At 46.1% G+C, this 19762-nt stretch overlaps 1 pseudogene; it reads left to right on the top strand.

Moving 5' to 3' along the window:
* The first annotated feature begins 13582 nt into the window (after positions 1–13582).
* Positions 13583–13701, top strand: LOC143999189 (5S ribosomal RNA; annotated as a pseudogene).
* The last annotated feature ends 6061 nt before the right edge of the window (positions 13702–19762 follow it).

The following is a 19762-nucleotide window of genomic DNA, read 5'->3' as shown; positions in this document are numbered from 1 at the left end:
GCTGTAGGATTCTTTTTATGTTGTTGGCGTTGACTTGTTTTTGTTTTGTTTGTTTACCAAGGTGACCATCTTGGTGTTTGTCAAGAGGGTTGAGAGTCCAGCTTGCCTATGGCCACATAACCCTGAAAGCACCAGATCTCATCTGATCTCAGAGACTTAACAGGGTCTCGTCTGATCTCAGAGACTAAACAGGGTCGGGCCTTGTCTGATCTCAGAGACTAAACAGGGTCGGGCCTTGTTAATACCTGGATGGGAGACCACCTGGGAATACTAGGTGCTGTAGACTTCTTCTTATGTTGTTGGCGTTAACTTGTTTTTTTTTGTTTGTTTCCCAAAGTGACCATCTTGGCGTTAGTCAAGAGGGTTGAGAGTGCCTGAAGAAATCTCCTACGGCCACATCACCCTGAAAGAGCCCAATCTCATCTGATCTCAGAGGCTAAGCAGGGTTGGGACCAGTTTAATCCCTGGATGGGAGACTGCCTGGGATTTCCAGATGCCGTAGGCTTCTTGTTATGTTGTTGCCGTTGACCTATTTTTTTCCGCTTGTTCCCAAGGTGACCATCTTGGCATTTGTCAAGAGAGTTGAGAGTGCCTGAAGATATTGGCTACGGCCACATCACCCTGAATCTGTTCCATTTCATCTGATCTTGGAGGCTAAGCAGGGTCAGGCCTGGTTAATGCCTGGTTAATGCCTGGATGGGAGACCGCCTGGGAATACCAGGTGTCGTAGGCTTCTTTTTTTTTTTCTCCAAACAGGGGAAGACGGTCCCCCGAGTACATAATATAACAGAGAAATACAGAGCAAAAAGCACCTGAACAATACTTGATCCAGGTATATTCGCAAATGGGAGTCTGCCTTCCATCAATCATAATGATTCAAGGCACGGATAAAGTACTGTACCAAGATCCAGGGTCACACAAACCCCAGGTCCCTCCGGCATAATCCATCCAGAGGGGCGTGTGGGGCCGTCATTCCCAATTTTCCACTTTTTCCAAAAGAGAGAGGGGGTGGAGGGGGTGAGAGATAGGGGAGGAAGGCAGAAAAGAGAAGGGGTGAAAGATCAGGAAAGGAGAAGAGGGGATGAGATACGATGGCAGCCACTGTCCAAGGGGCCAGTCAAGGAAAGCTCAGAGCACTAAGGCGATAGCAGGCGACATCCTTCCAGAGAGAATATAAAGGTATTCCAGATGTCCCAGGTTTGTTTAAAAAATTCTTGTTTACCTTGTGATGTGAGGATCAAGTCCTCTATTTTTTTTAATGTCCTCTATTTTCCTAAGCCAGTGAGTAATGAAAGGGGGGGAACATTTTTTGCAATTGCAGGATTTCGCCGCATTTATCACATGTCGTAAAATTGATTTTTTGTACTTCTTAATGGGAATCTGTGAATGGTGCAAGAGAAAGAATGCAGCCTCTTCCGGGATGGAGAAGTCTGTGAATTTTTGTGGTATGCATCGGATCTCTGTCCAGAAGTCCACCAAGCTGGGGCAGGACCAAAAAATGTGGAGCAACGTGCCCTCTTCTTCTCCACACCTCCAGCATATGTTCAAGGAAGAGGGGAAACATTTATGCAGCTTTGATGGTGTCAAATACCACCTGGTGAGAAGTTTAAAATTTGTCTCCTGTATCTTCGTGCACAGCAAGGTTTTGAGAGCCAAAGTGATAATGCGTTGTCTCTGTGCTGGGGAAAACAAGCAATTAAGGTCCTTTTCCCAGTTGGACAGACAGGTTAAGTGTGGGTGATCTGTTTGAGAGAGAATGTGGACCAAAGGGCCTTCGCTCCTGCATAGAGTCTCAAACTCCGTCTGAGGGCGGGCGAAAGTTTGAGTATTGGGGATGGAATGGAGAAAATGATGTTGTTGCGCCGCTCTCCAAAAAGGCAGTTGGGAAAGAAGGCCATTTTCCATCAATGACGAATTTAGACGCATGGTCTAGGTTGGAATTTCTAAGTGGGTCCCCGGTTCAAAGTTTGGATGGCCACGTATAGGGAATAGGAGGGAAGTCAAAGACGTGAGTGTGTTTTGGGTAGCGATCAGGTGACTGACTTTCAATGAAGCCCCTATAGTGGGATGTGACGTCAATTCTGTGGGTAAATCCTTATAGCACCACATGGCGCTTCTTAGCGGAATTCGGGAGTGAGATTGTCCTAGTTGCACCCAGAGCTTAGAAAGTTTGTTTCCATTCCAGTCCAATACACGCCTCAGATGGGAGGCCAGGTAGTAGCGTCGCAAGTCAGGGAGAACCAACCCTCCCTGTTGTTTAGACAATGTCAGCTGTGACCACTTAAGTCTGGGATTTTTGTGGGCCCAGTTAAATTGAGTGAGCAGGGATTGAGCTTGCTTAAAAAACGGGACTGGAATCTGGATCGGGAGAGCTTGGAAAAGATAGGTAAATTTAGGCAGTATGTTCATTTTAATGAGATTGCATCTCCTGAACCAGTAATGGAGGCCAGAATGCCACCCGTGAAGCAAACTGCAGATCTTAGTGACAAGGGGTGGGGGGAAGTTCAACTTAAACGTACGCGCGATGTCCGGTGGAATGTAAGTACCTAAGTACTTAAGGGCTGTATGGGTCCATTTAAATCGAAAATTGGACTGCAAGTCTAGTAACGTTTGCGGGGGGACTTCGACCCCCATGGCCTCTGATTTCAAGAAGTATCCCGTATATCTGGAATTCCCGAAGGAGATTTGGCAAGGAAACTCTGAGATTCGTCAACGAGAACAGCATGTCATCCACGTAGGCAGATATCTTGCACTCAATAGTACCCATTTGGAGTCCCGTTATGTCTGAGTTTTGTCGAATTGTGGAGAGAAAGGGTTCCAATGACAGTGCGAATAATAGGGGCGACAGGGGGCAACCCTGTCTGGTCCCATTCCCGATGTCAAGGGAAGATGAGAGCACCCCATTCGCTTTGAGTTGAGCTGAAGGGCGTGAGTATATCTTACTTATCCATGCCAGCATCCGTTCACTCAGACCTATATGGCGAAGGACCGAGAACATGAATGTCCATTTGACCCGATTAAAAGCCTTCTCGGCATCAGTACTCACAAAAAGACAAGGGGTCCCAGATGACTTTGCTTTATGGACCAGGGTAAGCACCTTAATGGTGTTGCCCCTATCTTCCCTGGTGGGAATAAAACCTAACTGGTCAATATGTATAAGGGACTGCAAGTGCTGTGCCAATCACGTGGCGAGAATTTTAGAGAATAGTTTTAGGACCGAACTTAGGAGGGAAATGGGTCTGTAGCTCCCTCATAGGCCCGGGTCTTTGCCCTCCTTAGGTATCAATGAGATGTGGGCTCTAAGGGTATCCTCAGGAAAATCCCCATTCGAGCTCAGAGTATTCAATAAAGTCACCAAGCGCGGGCCGAGAATAGGGAGGAAGGTCTTATAGTATTGTGCGGTATATCCGTCAGGGCCCGGAGCCTTACCCACCTTCGGAGGTCCCACGGCCATCTGGACTTCTTCCAGTGTGATCGGGTCCTCCAAGTACTCCCGTGATTCCGATGAGAGGGTTGGTAGACCAGAACCGGTTACATATCTGTCTATATTATCCTGTCCGGACCCCGAATCGGGCAGGTTGTAGAGATCAGAGTAACATTTTTCAAAGACTTTGGCTATTTGGGTTGGGGTAGAGGCCCTCTGGCCATTCTCATCTATCAACTGTGGTATGTAAGAGGCAGATTTCAACTCATTTACCGACCTGGCTAAGATTTTTCCGCATTTGTCCCCTGACTCCTACGTCAGTTTACGACAAAACTGGAGTGCCGCTTTCGCTTTATAATGGAGTAGATCAGTAATCTAGGTACGGAGTGTCCCCAATTCAATCTCTAAGGTCCGTGAGGGGGCATGTTTATGTTTCGCTTCCACAGAGGCAAGTTCACAAAACAGATTAGCAAGCTGTTCCTTCCGTGTTCGTTTGATGCGCCCCCGTGCCTGATAAGTACCCTGCGGAGTACTGACTTGTGAGCCTCCCAAATTATCCCCAAGTCGCAGTACTGCGTTTAGTTTTCTTGGAAATAAAGGTCCAATTCCCTGGTCACACAGACCTTAGTGAAGGATCTTGACCGTAGAAAGGGGAGGCTAGAATTTTTAAAATGTGTTTCTTGTATAAAGGCCACATCAGTACAGGAAGTCTTCAGTCCTCACAGGAGGATCCACCATTTTTCAGAGGAGTTCAGTCCCTTAACGTTTAGAGAGGTGACCTTGACTGAGTCTGCCATCGCTCCTAGGGGAGGGGAAGGGGGACGTCAGAGAAAAGCAAAGAAAGTTGAACCAAGGTAGGTATTGGGTAGGTAATGGATCGCGGGAACTAAGGGGGAGAAAGGAAGGAAAGGTAAGGGGAAAAAGAGGTCGGGCACCTCAACCCCAGGGGGAGAGGGAAATTAATGGTTGTCCGCACTCAACAGTACAGGAATTGTATACTAAAACAGCACAATTATGCTATAGCATTTACCAGATGTACACTGGGTTTAAAGCGCCGTCCTACTTGAGTTGGTGGGTAGACAGGTCGGAGAGGGAGCCCCCGGATTCCAGTCCCCCCAGTCCCGGCAGTGGTAAATGTCCCGTCTGATACCAGTATGCAAATAAAAGACAATCAGTAAAATCATAGAACCAAAAAACAATAGTATAATCAAAACAGAGGTAGAGCATATAACTGTCAGCGCTGAGGGGTCTCCTTAGCTCGCCCTAAATGTAGGCATGCATGTGGGAGCCCGTCACAACAGAAAAGGCATCACAGAATGGGATCCAACACCCCCGTCCCATACCCCAAAAGTACATGCAGCCCCCGAACAAATGCATTTCTTCCTTTGGCAGATTGTCCTCTCCTTACCCCCTCTCCTCCGTCCACACCCCGGGGGAAAAGGGGGAGGGAAGGGGGGAAAAGAGGGGGGGAGGGGGGATTGAAGGGGGGAGGGAAGGGAAGGAGGTAAGGGAGGGAAGGGGGGAGGGAAGGGGGCAGCAAGGGAGAGGGGAAAAACATGCGGAAAGGTCAAGTCCTTTAGCACACCCACACCAGCAACCACCCGGACCCCATAAGTTTCAACTCCTCCCCTCCATGGTCACCACATCAAGATGAAAGATGAGCAGCCCTGGTCGGTGCATGGAGAATCCGGCAGGCAAGGGGCTGGGGCCACCATCCCTCCATCCAACGGGAGACTTCACTCGAGCAGCAGTCCTGGGGCCCGCCAATTAGCATCTCTCCTGCATCGCCATCGGGGGCTGTGTAGAGCAACCAGAGGGAGGCTGGGACCGCCCAAACAGTAAGGGGTAAATCCTCCAGGGGGGTCCAGAGTCAAACTGGAGGGAAGCAGTGTCTCGTACCAATAGGCGCAATAAATAAGTCATCCAGGGTGTCCCCGAAAGCTGCAGAAGGCAATGTCGGCAAAGAGTAGGTGGGGACCAGAGCGGGGGACGAGGGGCACAACCAGGGGGAGGGGACACATATGCGGGAATGTCAAGCCCTTCCAGTACAGCGCACTAGGTATCACTCAGACCCCCCAAAGTGCAACTCCCCCCTCTAAGGTCAAGACTCCAGAAGGGAAGATGAGCCGCCCTGGTCTGTACATGAAAGAACCTGCTGCCAAGGGGTTGGGGCCATCATCCCTTCCTCCAATGGGAGATGCCACCAGCATGACAGCCCCGTGTCCTGTCAAGTGGTGCCCCTCCGACAATGTCGTCGGGGTATATGTGGAGCATCCAGGGGGAGGCAGGGACCACCCAAACAGTGAGGGGTAAAGCCTCCAATGGGGACCGGTGTCAGACAGGAGGATAGCAGTGTCTTGTACAAGTTGGTTAATTAGACAAGTCATCCAGTGTGTTCCTGTGAGCAGCGGAAGGAAAGGTCGGTAAGGATTATGAATGGGTGGGGGCCAGGGAGTGCATAAAACTGCCACCAGATGACCGGGGCAGAGAGGGCAAAGGGATGAAAGTCAGATCTGGTAGGTGGGGGGGGTGAGGAGTGTCATTCATATTACTCACGTTGGCCATCCCTTGAAGCTGAGCGCTCTGCATACCCAGGATTTTCTTCTGTATAATCTAGTATATCTGTATACATTAGCCTGTCTTTTGTACACATTAGCCTCTCTGTATCAACTAGCCGGTCCTCTGTATACACTAGTCCGTCCCTAGCTTGTCTTTTATACACCTAGTCTCTCGGTATACCCCGCCTTTCTGTATACATCTTTATACACTAGCCTCTCTGTGTACCCTAGCCTCTCTGTATAATCTTGCCTCTCATTATACCCCAGCCTGTATTCTGTTTACCCAATTTTGTCTTTTATATAATGTCTACTTTATATATGTCTACTGTATAACTTAGCTTCTCATTATACCCAGGCCTCACTGTCAGCTTGTCTCTGTACACTAGCCTCTCTGTTTTCCCTAGTCTCTCTGTATAAAATAGCCTCTCTGTATACACTAGTCTGTCCGTATACTCTAGCAAGTCTGCATACACTAGCCTCTTTGTGTAAAACAGCCTCTCCCTCTGTATAACCTCGCCTCCATCTCTGCATATCCAGTACGTTCTTCTGTATAATCTAGCCTGTCTTTTGTACACATTAGCCTCTCTGTATAAACTAGCTGGTCTTCTGTATACACTATTCCGTCTGTATACACTAGCAAGCCTGTGTAACCCAGTCTCTCTCTCCCTAGAAAACACCAACCCTGGCCCTGACAGAGGAGGAGGGTTAAATAGTCCCTCAGACTCCTCCCACAAATATGGGCTGGCCTGCGGCCAGCCTTCCCACTTGTAATCGGAGTCTTCAAGTGGGAAATGCGATATTACTTAAGACCCAAGGCCTGGATGGTCAGTATGCTTGAAAAGAGGGCAAAAAGACACAAGTATAGGTGGAAAAGGAAAGGTAAATATCCCATCCATAAAATGAGGTATGCCCAAACGCCAACTGTAAGTAACCGGTAAGTTACCGCTGTGAGAGTAGAATCCACCGACTCTTGACCTGAAGATGAGAAGGAACCCCCTAAGAGTCTGCAAGCTACGCAAACCCAAATTAATGTCCCGTGAAGGATAGGATGAGCCTGATGCCCAAGGTAACCCAGACATGAGAATGAACTTCTTGTGAATGAGAGGATACGTGGGGAAAAGGGAGCAAGGGCTGACCCGAAGAACCCCTGCAAGAAGATGGCTGAGCAGACTGAAAAAACCCAACACAAGACCGCCTGGGGTATACAGTGAGGCTATTATAATTGGAATGAGGCTGGGGTAATAAGATTGGCTTGGGTATATGGCGAGGTACACCCTAGAAAAGAAACAGAAATCAGAAAAGTCAAACAAGGTAATACAGATATGCTAATGTTATTCCCCTGAGCCTAGTGTATACAGAAGAATGGCTAGTGTATACAGAGGGGCTAGTGTGTACAGATGACAAGCTATTGTTTACAGATAGGCTTGTGTATACAGAAGAGAGTCTGGGGAATTCAGTGAGGCTAGTGTATGCAGAGAGGCTGGGACACCGAGACTATTGTAAAAAGAAGGCAGGCTAGTGTATATAGGTTACGGGCACGTGTATACAGAAGACAGAGAGGCTAGTCTATATGGAGGGACTGGTGTACACAGAAAGATTAATGTATACAGAAAGGCTAGCGTGTACAGAAGACAGGACTTTATTTTTTGCTAATGCAACTACTTCTAAATCATGTAAAGAATTACAGTGCTTTTTTCCTATTTTGGTGCTGTTAAAAGGTCAATGGTGTGTTGTCAGTGGTGATATCAATGTGACAGTTAATGTGGAGAACTACATATATACAAAATAGAGCAAATGAGTGCTAAGTTTATTTTGTTAAGTCATTGACTGATAGACGTTAAGTAATTGGCCGTTATTGGTTTGGCAGTACATGGTTTATTTTGATGTAAGATAGTTTTATTCTCTACCTATAGCCGAGTTTTAGACGACTTTAATTATTAGCATTAGTCACATTAATCATATTTATTTTTGCAGAGTGTAAGTATTGTAGTGAGATGATATTGCTTTTGAAAGATTTGTATTATTATACATAGCATTGTTAGTAGACCAATAGGACAATTTACATGGCTTAATATTGCAGAGCGTATTTTAACAGGAAAGAAATCCAAAGCGTTAGTTGCAATAGCTTCATAAAACTGAGAAATCGTTGCATTACTCTAAATGTAAAAGTTGTTCCGGTAGCACTGAGAAGACTGATATTAGATGAGTGATCTACCCATTCCGTTTACTATTGCAGAGAGATACCGGTTAAATGTTAATATCTTAATATTTGTGGCTGCGTGTAAGGTAGAAATAAGATGGTTTTGTGTGAGTTGGTTTACCAGGATTTAGAGATCGTAGTCTGATTATTCTAATAATAAATATAGCAAAATAACTCAGATTAATATTGAGACAGTATATACAGGTCGAGTTTAGGTGGCAATACACGAAATAAGAGCAACGACGAGTGTAGGTTTTTATCAATCAGGTTCACTACGTGTCTTTAATCATGCAGTGAATATACCCCAAATATAGCAAAGGATGAGAAAGGAAAATAACTGGCAGAGGATGACATGGCAAAAAGACAAACTGCAATAGAAATGTGAATGTGAATTAGAGATGAAATTTCAATCCCCATAAGTAACCATTAATAAAGGTAACACGGCTACGTACAGCAAAGTTTGAGCTAAGCAGCTAAATATTCCGTTATATTGCAGAGCTTAAGTATTGCAGTTGAAAAGAGATCGGAAGCGTTTGTTGCAGTAGCTTCAAAATGACTGAGAAATTATTTCATTACTCTAAATGCAAAAGTTATCCCGGTAGCACTGAGAGGACTGATATTAGATGAGTTATCGTTGTAGTACAAATTCAGTTTCCTATAGCAGAGAGATACCAGCTAAATGTAAGAAGAGCAATTAAACTGTTCACATCGGTAGCATTGCATTACTCTTAATGTGTGAAGCGTGTAAAGAAGCAAAAGATGGTTTTGTATTATCCTAAAAGTAGCAGTATACGTAATAAAGGTGAGTAGGTTACCGGGATTTAGTCATAGCAAACCCTATAATCTAATTTAGCAAAATTAGAAAGGATAATATTGAGACAGTATATACAGGTCGAGTTTAAGTGGAAATACACAAAATATCTAGCTAACCTTTACATTGTTCAATAGAGCCTTGCAAAGTAATACCAAGGCAGAATATCGGACTAGCAATTAGATGAGATGATTGCTGTAATCATAAAATATCAGCAACTTGTCTTTAAGGATGAGAAAGTATAATAACTGGAAAAGTATGACATTTCAAAGAGACAATTTGCATTAGAGATGTGAGATAGACATGAAATATCAATCCCCATTGGTTACTTACATGTAACCATTAATACAGTTAACGCGGCTACATACAGCAAAGTGTGAGCTAAGCAGCTAAAGGGTATACATTATTTAAGAGTAAATTGACGTAGCTTGTAAATTCCAACGTGTAAATCGTTCCATTAATTTTGTTACGCACGAAGACGGCTTACACTGACTTTTTTCCGTTTCCACTGGTTATCCGCATAATGTATCAGTAACCCTGAAAATTAATAGTGATAGACAGTTTACAATAGGATGTATGCTTGATGTGAATGTAAAATAGTTGCATTATGTGTTATTAATGTAATCAAACTTTATTGCTATCCTTTGCTACTGCAACCAATTCTCAATCAAGTAAACCGTCCCACTGCTTTTCTCGCATTTTGCTGCTGTTAAAAAATGTGTTACCAGTGTTATGTGTTACAAATGGTTATCAGTGTGACAATTAATGTGGAGAAGAAGTAATACATAAAATAAAGTCAGAAAGAGAATCCTATTGCATAGAGGTAGAGAGATGGTTGCATTATTCTTAATGTGCCGGCTGTAAAAGGTTTTAAAAAGATGGTTTTGTGTGAATTTTGCTTTAACGTAAAATTAGCTGTAGACATAATAACTATGGTTACGTTTACAATGATTTAGAGATAGTAATCTCTATAATATAATAATAATAAGTATATTGAGGCAGTATATATAGGTCGAGATAAAGTGAATACACAAAAGGGATCAAGGGATAGTTGCAAAGTAATATCCTCATTAGGGCAGAAAGTCGGAATAGCAATGAGATCAGATGGTTGCAACATAACACGAAATATGAGCACGGCTAAAATACAGAAAAACAGTACATTATTTAAGAGTACAGTAGAATATAGTATAAATTATTTAAGATTAAATTGACTTAGCTTGAAAAAATCTAAGTTTAAATCGTTGAGTAAATCGTTGAGTAAATCGTAAATTTATCAGCTAAGTTAACTCTGAGATTATGACTAAGTTGACAATTCCATTACGCGGTCCAATTCCACTGGTATAATCATAATGTAATATCAGTAATTGCTATCAGTAAATGTTAAAATTTTAGACGGTTTACATTAGGATGTGGAATTGATATGAATTTAAAAGCGGTACATTAATTTCCTGAAGCATATGGCAGAAAGACGACTTACACTGCTTTTCTCACATTTTGCTGCGGTAAAAAGAAATGTTTTGTCACTGTGTTTTAACTGTGACTTATTTGCTTATGTCATGACAGCTTGATACTGGTTGAGCAATAAAACAGTTTTATTAAGATGTAAGACTAGTTTTATTCTCTACATATATACTTTTCAGAGAGTTGTATAATATAGGCGACCAATAAGACATTTAAATGGCTTAATATTGAAGGGAGGAAGTATCGCTGTTCAACGGTAAGAGATTGAAAAATTAGCTTGATAGTCTAATTTTAAATGATATGCCGGTACCACTGAGAAAGCTTATATTCGACTAGTTGATCTTTGCCTTACACAATCCTATTATTATTATTAAGATTCTAATGCAGAGAGATACTCAGTTAATGTCAAAGATACTCGGTTAATGTCAGAAAAGCAATAAACCTGTTTACATCGTTAGCGAGCGATAGTTACATTACTAATAATATGTGCAGCATGTCTGGTAGCAAATGGATGGTTTTGTGAACATTTTGCATTACCGTACAATTAGCGGTAGACCTCATCGAAGTGAATAGATTTAACTGGTTTTGAGATAGTACTCTCTATTTCTAATAATAAATAAAGCAAAATAAGTCAGGATGGTGTGTCGTCAGTGGTGATATCAAAGTGACAGTTGATGTGGAGAATTACAAATATGCAAAATAGAGCAAAAGAGTGCAAAGTTTATTTTGTTAAGTCATTGACTGATAAGTCATTTTTTAAGTTATTGGCCGTTATTGTTTTGGCAGTACATGGTTTATTTTGATGTATGATAGTTTTATTGCATGCTTGATGTGGGTGATTAAAATCGTGTAGTGAGTATAATCTATATTTAGCATACGAATGAAAAGGCATAACGTGGCTATGAGACAAACTCCATTAGAGATGCGAGCTAGATGAAATGATGAAATGTGTCTGTATATCCACGATTGTCTTCTGTTATCACTTAGCCTACCCTCTAAATTCACTAGCCTCTCTATATACACGAGCATGTTTTCTGTTTCTGTATACATTACTCTGTCTTCTTTATACCCTGGCCTGTCTTTTATATACACTCTGTTATACACTAGTTTCTCTGTATACACTAGCCGGTCTTCTGCATACAATAGCCTTTCTTCTGTACACACTAGCTTCTCTGTATACACTAACCAGGCTTCTATATAAAATAGCTTCACTGTATGCACTAGCCTCTCTGTATAATCTAGCCTCTCTTTATACCCTAGATAGTGTTCTGCATACACTAGCCTCTCCGTAGAAGCCAGCCTTTATTCTGTATTCACTAGCCTTTCTTCTGTATGCTGTAGTCTTCTATATATACTAGCTTCTCTGTACACCCTTGCATCTCTATACACCAGACTCTCTGAATACACTAAACCCTCTGTATACCACAGCCTGTCTTCTGTATACACTAGACTTTAAAAACTAGCTAGAATACACCAGCCTGTCTTCTGTATCCACTAGAGTCTCTGTATACACTACCCAAGCTTCTGTATACACTGTCAGCTTGGATGTATACCCAAGCCTGTCTTCTGTATACACTAGTCTCTCTATATGCACTGTCCTATCTGTATACACTCGACTCTCTCTATACACTAACATCTTTGTATATACTAGCCTCTCTTTAAACTAGCCTTTCTGTGTACCCCAGCCTCACTGTTTACTCTAGCATCTCTGTATACTCAAGCCTATCTGCATACACGAGTCTGTATTCTGTATACACTAGCCTCTCTTTAAACTAGCCTCTCTGTATACCCCAGAATAACTGTATACTCTAGCCTCTCAGTATACACTAGCATTTCTGTACACATCACCCTATCTGTATTCACTAGCCTCTCTGTATACCCCAGCCTGCCTCTCTCTATACACTAGCTTTTCTTCTGAATATAATAGTCTCAGTCTCTCTCTATAACCAAGCCTGTTTTCTCTATACATTAGCATGTGTCCTGTATACACTAGCCTGTCTTCTTTATTCTCTAGCCTACCTTCTGTATACCTTAGCCTCTCTGTATAAACTAGCCTTCCTTCTATATACACTGCCATTTATGAGGTAAACAAAGAGTCTAGTGTACATAAACGACAGGCTAGAGTATAAAGAGAGGATAGGGTATACAGAAGAAAGCCTAGTGTATACAGAACACAGGCTAGTACCCTGAGCCTGGGTGAGAGAGGATGAGGAGCATTAGGAGGGCTTGGTCTTTCACATCCGACCAAGCCATGATGTGGCTCAACACGTCCAGCTGCCGAAATAAGGACAAGCGTGGGAGGCACACAACACCCACTGTAACAGTGCTAGGTTCCTGCATTACAGAAACAGAACACCAGCAATAAGGGGTATCTTCAGGTGTATACTGTGCAGGAGGCACACAACACCCACTCTAACTTCTGCACTGCCGATGCCTGTATTGCAAAATTTGAACACCAGTAATAAAGGGTAGCTTCAGGTGTGTACTGTGCAGGAGGCACATAACACCCACTGTAACAGTGCTAGGTTCCCAAGCAGTAAAGACACTGTCCCTGCCTATCATCCTCTTTCCCTGACCGCCGCAACACACTATACAAGGCCGCCGCGCTGGCTGCCTTATATAGTGTGGGGTGTGTACTAAACCCCCTTGAGCTATAATTGGCCACAGGAATACTGCCTGTGGTCAATTGTGGCTCTCCTCTCAGAGGATGTCACATCTGTTCTTATTATATAAAACTTATTATGCTCCTCGTAAACTTTTTCAATTTGGCCGAATGGCCGGACGCAAGTTGCCCCCGGTGCGGGAACATGGGGGGAGACATGATGCACATGTTTTGGAGATGCCCGAAGTTGATCTGCTACTGGACGGAGGTGACAGGAACCATTGATCGGGTGTTTGGAACCTCCACCAGGATGGAGGCGAAGTATTGTCTCCTGGGATTAGTTGAAGGAGTTGGAAACCCGGGAAGCAGCCAGATGGCAGTTCTGAGATGCCTATTTCAGGCAAGTAAACTGATTGCCCAACCCTGCTTAGCCTCCAATGTTGGCATTGACTTGGTTTTTTTAGCTTGTTTCCCAAGATCACCATGTTGGCGTTTGTCAAGATGGTTGAGAGTGCCCAAAGAGATCGCCTATGGCCCCATCCCCTTGAAAGTGCCCGATCTTGTCTGATCTCGGAGGTTAAGCATTGTCGGGCCTGATTAGTAACTGGATGGAAGACCGACTGGGAATACCAGGTGCCGTATGCTTATTTCTTGATCATACATCACGGGACACAGGATCATTACATAATGGGTTATATAGGCACCTCTGGTGATGGGACACTGGTTAACCCCCAATTAAGGAGAATTCCTTCCCTATATAACCCCTCCCATATGGGAGGCACCTAATTTTTCCCTTTGCCAGTGGTGGTTGGTCACGTAAAACATGTGCTATGAAGAAAGTTCTGTGCAGGTCCCTGCGGGGGCCTAAGGGCTACAACAAACCGGATCCATATCTCGGGCCGATATTTTGACTCCCAAGATGATATGGTACCCGGGCCTCGTCATCTGAAGAAACGAGGTTTTGCCTGTAAGTCCTCTCCTATTGGAAGACTGGGCTCTGGGAAAACCAGACTTACTGTACTATTTACATAGTTGCACGAAAGTTTCTGGCAGAGTCTTTTACAAGGTCCAGGTAGGAGGTTCTTCTGAGAAGGAACCCCCAAAAAAACCTGAAGGTTGGCACAACTCTGCCCGCCGTGATGGGTGAAGGCTGGAATCTGTCTGTTTTCAGCAATTCCTGCGGCGAGGACAGGTAAGGGAAGTTAATCCTGTATAAATTATATTATGGATTTCTTCATTGAGTAGTTGTATGTCTTACTTGGTTTCCACCACTAGGGGGAGTAAGAGCAGCCTGATGCATACTTACATGCCTTTCAGATACACACGCTCAGTGAAGCCTGGTTCTCCCAGATGACTCATGTCTCCACTGCAATCTCAGCCACAATGAAGGTAATACGTAGTCTGGGGGTCCCAGACAGCTCCGATGGCAATTCCCTTCCCCGCTGGATACCGGCAGTCCTCGTGCACGCACACCAAGCACGCTTCCGTGCTAATGGAGGAGGCGGGAGTGTGTTTGTGAGCCGCGTCGTTCGGTGTGCACGGCGCTGTACTGCGCAGTTTTACAGCCCAGAGCGTCAGGGGGCTGTAAGTGGAGACACAGGAGCTGTGGGCAGTGAGCATCCCAAGGGATTGGATCCAGGCAAACCTAAGACACCTACTCAGCATCAGGTTGTGAAGTTTAAGCATATATATTTATTGTGAGACTTTAAGCACAACAGTGATTGCACTTTGTACTAGTACCTCTGCTTTGTAGCTTAGGACTATGTCTCCTTGTAAGAGGGTCTCAGGGGGAGATAACAAGGACACTGGTAAGTCACCGCCTAGGTCTAGGGGTTCTAAAAATGCCTGTAGGTTACCATCCCCCCCCCTGCAAGACTGGAGTCAGCCTCACAGGATGAGTCAGTGCCCCTGTCAGGATTTGCAGCCTCTCCTGATATTTCAGCCCCGGTATACATCACTGAGGACTCCCTTAGGGCTACATTGGAAGGTTTTGAAGGGAGAATCATGAATTTTATTTCAGCTTCCCTGAAAGAAAGCAGGAAAAGGGGTAGATCCCCTCCCTCTGCTGAGATTCCTCTTTCAGATGACACTTCTGACAATGAGGAGAGATCCCTATCTTGGGACAGGTATCTTGAGCAGTCGGATGAATCAGAGGAAGAGGAGAGAGTCCCCTCCTCCCAGGCGCTCAGAAAACAGGTGCAGTATTATACTGAATTGGTGCGTACCACATTCAGAATGCCTGCTGCTGAGATCGCTACGTCCTCTGTTTCTTCCCTGGGAGTCAGGAAAATCCCACAACCTGCCTTTTCCTTTCCAATTAATCCCTTAATGGATAAATTGTTGTATGAGGATTGGGGACATCCCGATAAACTGTTTGCTCCTCCTAAAAGGTTTTCTATGCTTTATCCTCTGGAGGAAAGTTTCACCAAGAAATGGGGGGTCCCATCTGTCGATGCGGCTGTTTCTTGCGTGAATAGAAATCTGACCTGTCCTTTGGATAATGCTCAGGTATTTAAAGATCCAACTGATAAGAAGCTGGAAACATTATTAATAGCCTCCTTTTGGGGGGCGTGTCCTGACCATGGAGGAGTGAGGAAGTGCTTCACCTCAGCTCCGCTCCATCGCCGCACATATCAGCTGCCCTCAGCGGGGAAATCCGATCCACATCACCGGGCTCAATGTCCCAACGATCCCGGCAGTCTTCCCGACCGCCGCAGGGTAACAAGAAGCGGCAGGGACAGCTGGATCAGTTCTTCCCGGACCCCCACAGACAGGGCCGCGATGGACCCAATATCGACCGGGAAACTTCAGAAAGCTGGGAAATCCTCACAGCCTGCTACAGCGACGCCTTCCCAGTCGACCGGACCGTCTCCCCTGGCTTCTCCGGTGCCCTCCCCAGGATCGGTAAGCGATTCGGCCCCCCCCTGCATCCCCCGGGTCCCTGGATGGCCGCTCAGAGGTCTCAGACCTCATGGGAGATGACGCAATACGCCGCCATATTATGTCTCTCCCCACCAGAGAGGACCTAGAAAAGTTCACTAGCAGAGTGGAGAAGGCTTTCACCGCTGATATTGCCCAGCTTAAAGCTGATACTACACATCTGGGTCACAGAGTGGAGGCCCTGGAGGAAAAACTAGAGGAGACTCTCCCCGCTATTGCTCTGCTGCAATCTAGGTGCCAAACACAAGACCATCAGCTTGAGGTACTGCTGGGGCAATTGGATGATGTTGAAAACCGCAGCAGGAGGGCCAATATCAGGATCAGGGGGCTCCCGGAGGCTACTGGACCCAGGGATATTGTCCCCACTCTGACTGATATCTTTAGGGACATATTGGGACTCCCAGCCACTGCTCCTATTGAAATAGACCGAGCCCACAGAGCACTGCGCCCCCCGTCTCAAGACGCTGACAATCCCAGGGATATAATCTGTAAACTTCACAAATATACTATCAAGGACCGGATTATGCAAAAAGTGCGGGGTAAGCCCTTTTATGATTTTGATGGTGCTCGACTGACTTTCTATCAGGATCTCTCGCGGCGCACCCTCATGCGGCGGAGAGCCCTTCGCCCGCTCCTTTCTGTGCTCCAGGCTGCAGGACTGTCCTACCGCTGGGGCTTCCCCTTCTCTCTGCATGTGCTTAAGGATGGCAGGCAGGTGACCCTGCGCACAAAAGACGATCTTCCACATTTTCTATCCTCTCTGGGGCTGAATCCCATGGACTTTCTGGATTGGAGAGGACCCCCGAGCGACTTGCTTGTCCCCCCTCTTCCTCACAGATGGTCTACAGTCACACGCAAGCATGGACGGAGGGACAGACATAGTTCAACCCGCAACTCTTCAGTGGTTCCTTCTACCACCCGAGACTGATACCGAGCCTGGGCTGTGTGATAGACGGCTGATTGCGGACTTTTTCTACTATGATTGCTGGTGTCTGGGCCTCCCCCCACGGGAATTGTAAATGGGATGTTTTGACCCTGTACCCCCCCCCCGGGTGTTCCAGGGACCTGGATGTGCCCTATGCGGCCGATGACTGTGGCTGCCGTGGCCGCAATAATTTTTGGTGACTTCTCTCCAGCCCTTGTTACTGTTTGACTATCAGATTAGGCCTACAGGGCGGAGAATGTTTACATTCCCAATGTTGGAAGGTGGTCTGCCACGGCGCCCCCTTTTTCTTCCCTTTGCGGGGCACCAGGGGTGGGGGGAGGGGGGGGTTTAATGTGTTTTGGTTTCTGTTTTTATTTCCCCCTTTTCTTTTGCCATCGTAGCTACCTCCGTGACCCCCCCCCCCCTCCGCGGTCTGCAGTTTGCTGTGCGGCTACCGTGGCGGGGGGGCCTCTGCCAGGGATCGGCCAGACTCCACGTCCCCGAATGCAATCAGCCCACACTGGGCTTCACCCCTTTTTTCCTCCTCTTTTATTTTTTACTTTTGTTGCTTTTTTGGATCGGTTTTTCTCCCGAATTGAGGCTATTCTGCTCTCAGATGTGGTGGGCGGGGCGGGGACCTTCCTTTTCCCCCTTGTTTTGGTTTACGTTCCCCACATAGGCCATCCATCCATGGGTTTAGTTCCCTGTTGGGACTTTAGGAGGGGGCTAGGAGCCCCCCCGGATAGTGGGGTGGGTCCCATCTCCCCCCAAACTGCTGCATTGTCTAATTTTGATGTAGCTGTTTTGTTTTTATGTTGTTGGTATTTTTGTACTATTTTTTTGTGTTTTTTATCTCCCTATCTCTCCCCTTTTCTTCTCCCTCTTTTTTCACTCCCCCCTTTTCCTAGGAGCCTGCTGTTGCTGCGGTCCTTACACCAGGCGGGTTGGGACGCTTGCCCAGTTCTCCACCCTCCAACTCTCCCATGTCTACACTCCAGGTAATTTCCTACAATTTACGGGGTCTCTGCTCTCCGGGGAAGAGGAACAAATTGTGGTGGGAACTTAAAAAGTTGAAGGCCCAAGTGGTCTTCCTGCAGGAAACACATTTCACCAGCCATTCCCTACCCAGGTTGCCCACCCATATGTTTAATCAGTGGTTTCACAGTACATCTCCTAAGGCCAAGTCCAGAGGGACTGCCATAGCGTTCCATAAGACGTGCCCTTTTCAGCCAGTGGATAGCAAAATTGACCCTCAGGGCTGATTTGTTTTCCTAAAGGGCACCATAGCTGGGTGCATGTACACATTCACCTCCTTATACGCCCCCAACTCTGATCAGCTTACCTTCCTGGACGCTACCCTTGACCTATTGACAGACTTTAAAGCCGGGTATTTAATTTTAGGCGGGGACTTTAATGTCTGCCCGGACCATCTGCTCGACACTTCGAGCACCCGACCCTCACACTCCCATGCCTTTTTCAAACACTTTTGCAAATCACTGCAGGCACACCTTTTACTTGATACCTGGAGGATTTTGCATCCCTCGGGACGAGACTTTAGCTATTACTCGTCCGTCCATGACGTATACACGCGCATAGACCATGTCTATGTTGACCGTCCCACGCTTGAGCTTCTGCAGACGGCATCCATTGGCAGCATCACCCTTTCGGACCATGCACCGGTTGGCGTGACCATTCAATTACCATCTGGTCCCCACAGGGCCTGGACGTGGAGACTGAACGAAAATCTCTTGGATGACTCTGCTGCGGTTGCCAAGGTGTCGGAGACCATCTCCCACTATTTTAGGGAAAACGCCTCGGATGAGATAAGTGCGGGTGTGCTTTGGGAGGGGCACAAAGCCGTGATTAGAGGGGAACTGATATCATTGGGTTCCCAAATCAAGAAAGCACGTCAAGAGGATTTCAACAGGGTTCTGGCCGCCTTACAGGCGGCAGAACTCTCCCATAAGCAGGGGGGGAGCCCAGAGGCTAAGCAGAAGCTTTTTGAATTGCGTGACCTGTTTTTACGTTTATTAGATCACCACACGTGTAGGCAGACCAGGCATCTTTCACACAGGTACTATGAACATGGAAACAAATGCGGCCGTATGCTGGCCAGGGCCCTTCGCAAGAAACATGCTCAAGCTTATGTACAGAAGCTCCGTTCCCCCTCGGGTGCCGTTTGGGTCCAATCCAACAAGATTGCCTCGGGGTTCCAGGAATTTTACGCCCAACTTTATAACCTTTCCCCGGCCTCGCCCGCACACGCTCAGCCTCCCAAGTCTGCTGCCATTCAAGAATTTTTAGCGTCGGCGAGAGTCCCTACACTTACGGCGGAACAATGCGTCGACTTGGAGCGGCCGATTTCGCCGGAGGAAATTGCGCTAACGGTGAAATCCCTGCCCAAGGGCAAGAGCCCGGGACCGGATGGTTTTTCGGGTTCCTACTATAAGATCTTCCTGCCCCTCTTAAAGCCACATATGTGCACCTACTTTAATTCCATCGCGGAGGGGAAGCCTATCCCAACCGAAGCACTGTTGGCACACATTACGGTGCTGCCAAAAGAGGGCAAAGATCCTACCGTCCCCCAGAGCTATCGACCGATTTCCCTTCTTAACGTCGATATTAAGATTCTAGCAAAAGTCCTGGCAAACAGACTTGGGAGTCTTATGCCCCAAATTATCCACCCAGACCAAGCAGGATTTATTCGTGGCAGGGAGGCGAGAGATAACTCCATCAGGGCAATCCAACTCATTCATTGGGCACGTAACAGTCCTGATCCTAAACCTTGTATCGTCCTTTCGACGGACGCCGAAAAGGCGTTTGACCGCGTCGACTGGGGGT

This window comes from Lithobates pipiens, unplaced genomic scaffold, assembly GCF_037356315.1.
Source record: "Lithobates pipiens isolate NorthernLeopardFrog02 unplaced genomic scaffold, aLitPip1_a1.2 Scaffold_19, whole genome shotgun sequence".
NCBI lineage: Eukaryota > Metazoa > Chordata > Amphibia > Anura > Ranidae > Lithobates > Lithobates pipiens.
Note: the sequence above shows the minus strand (reverse complement) of the source record. Positions and strands in the feature narration are given on the sequence as shown.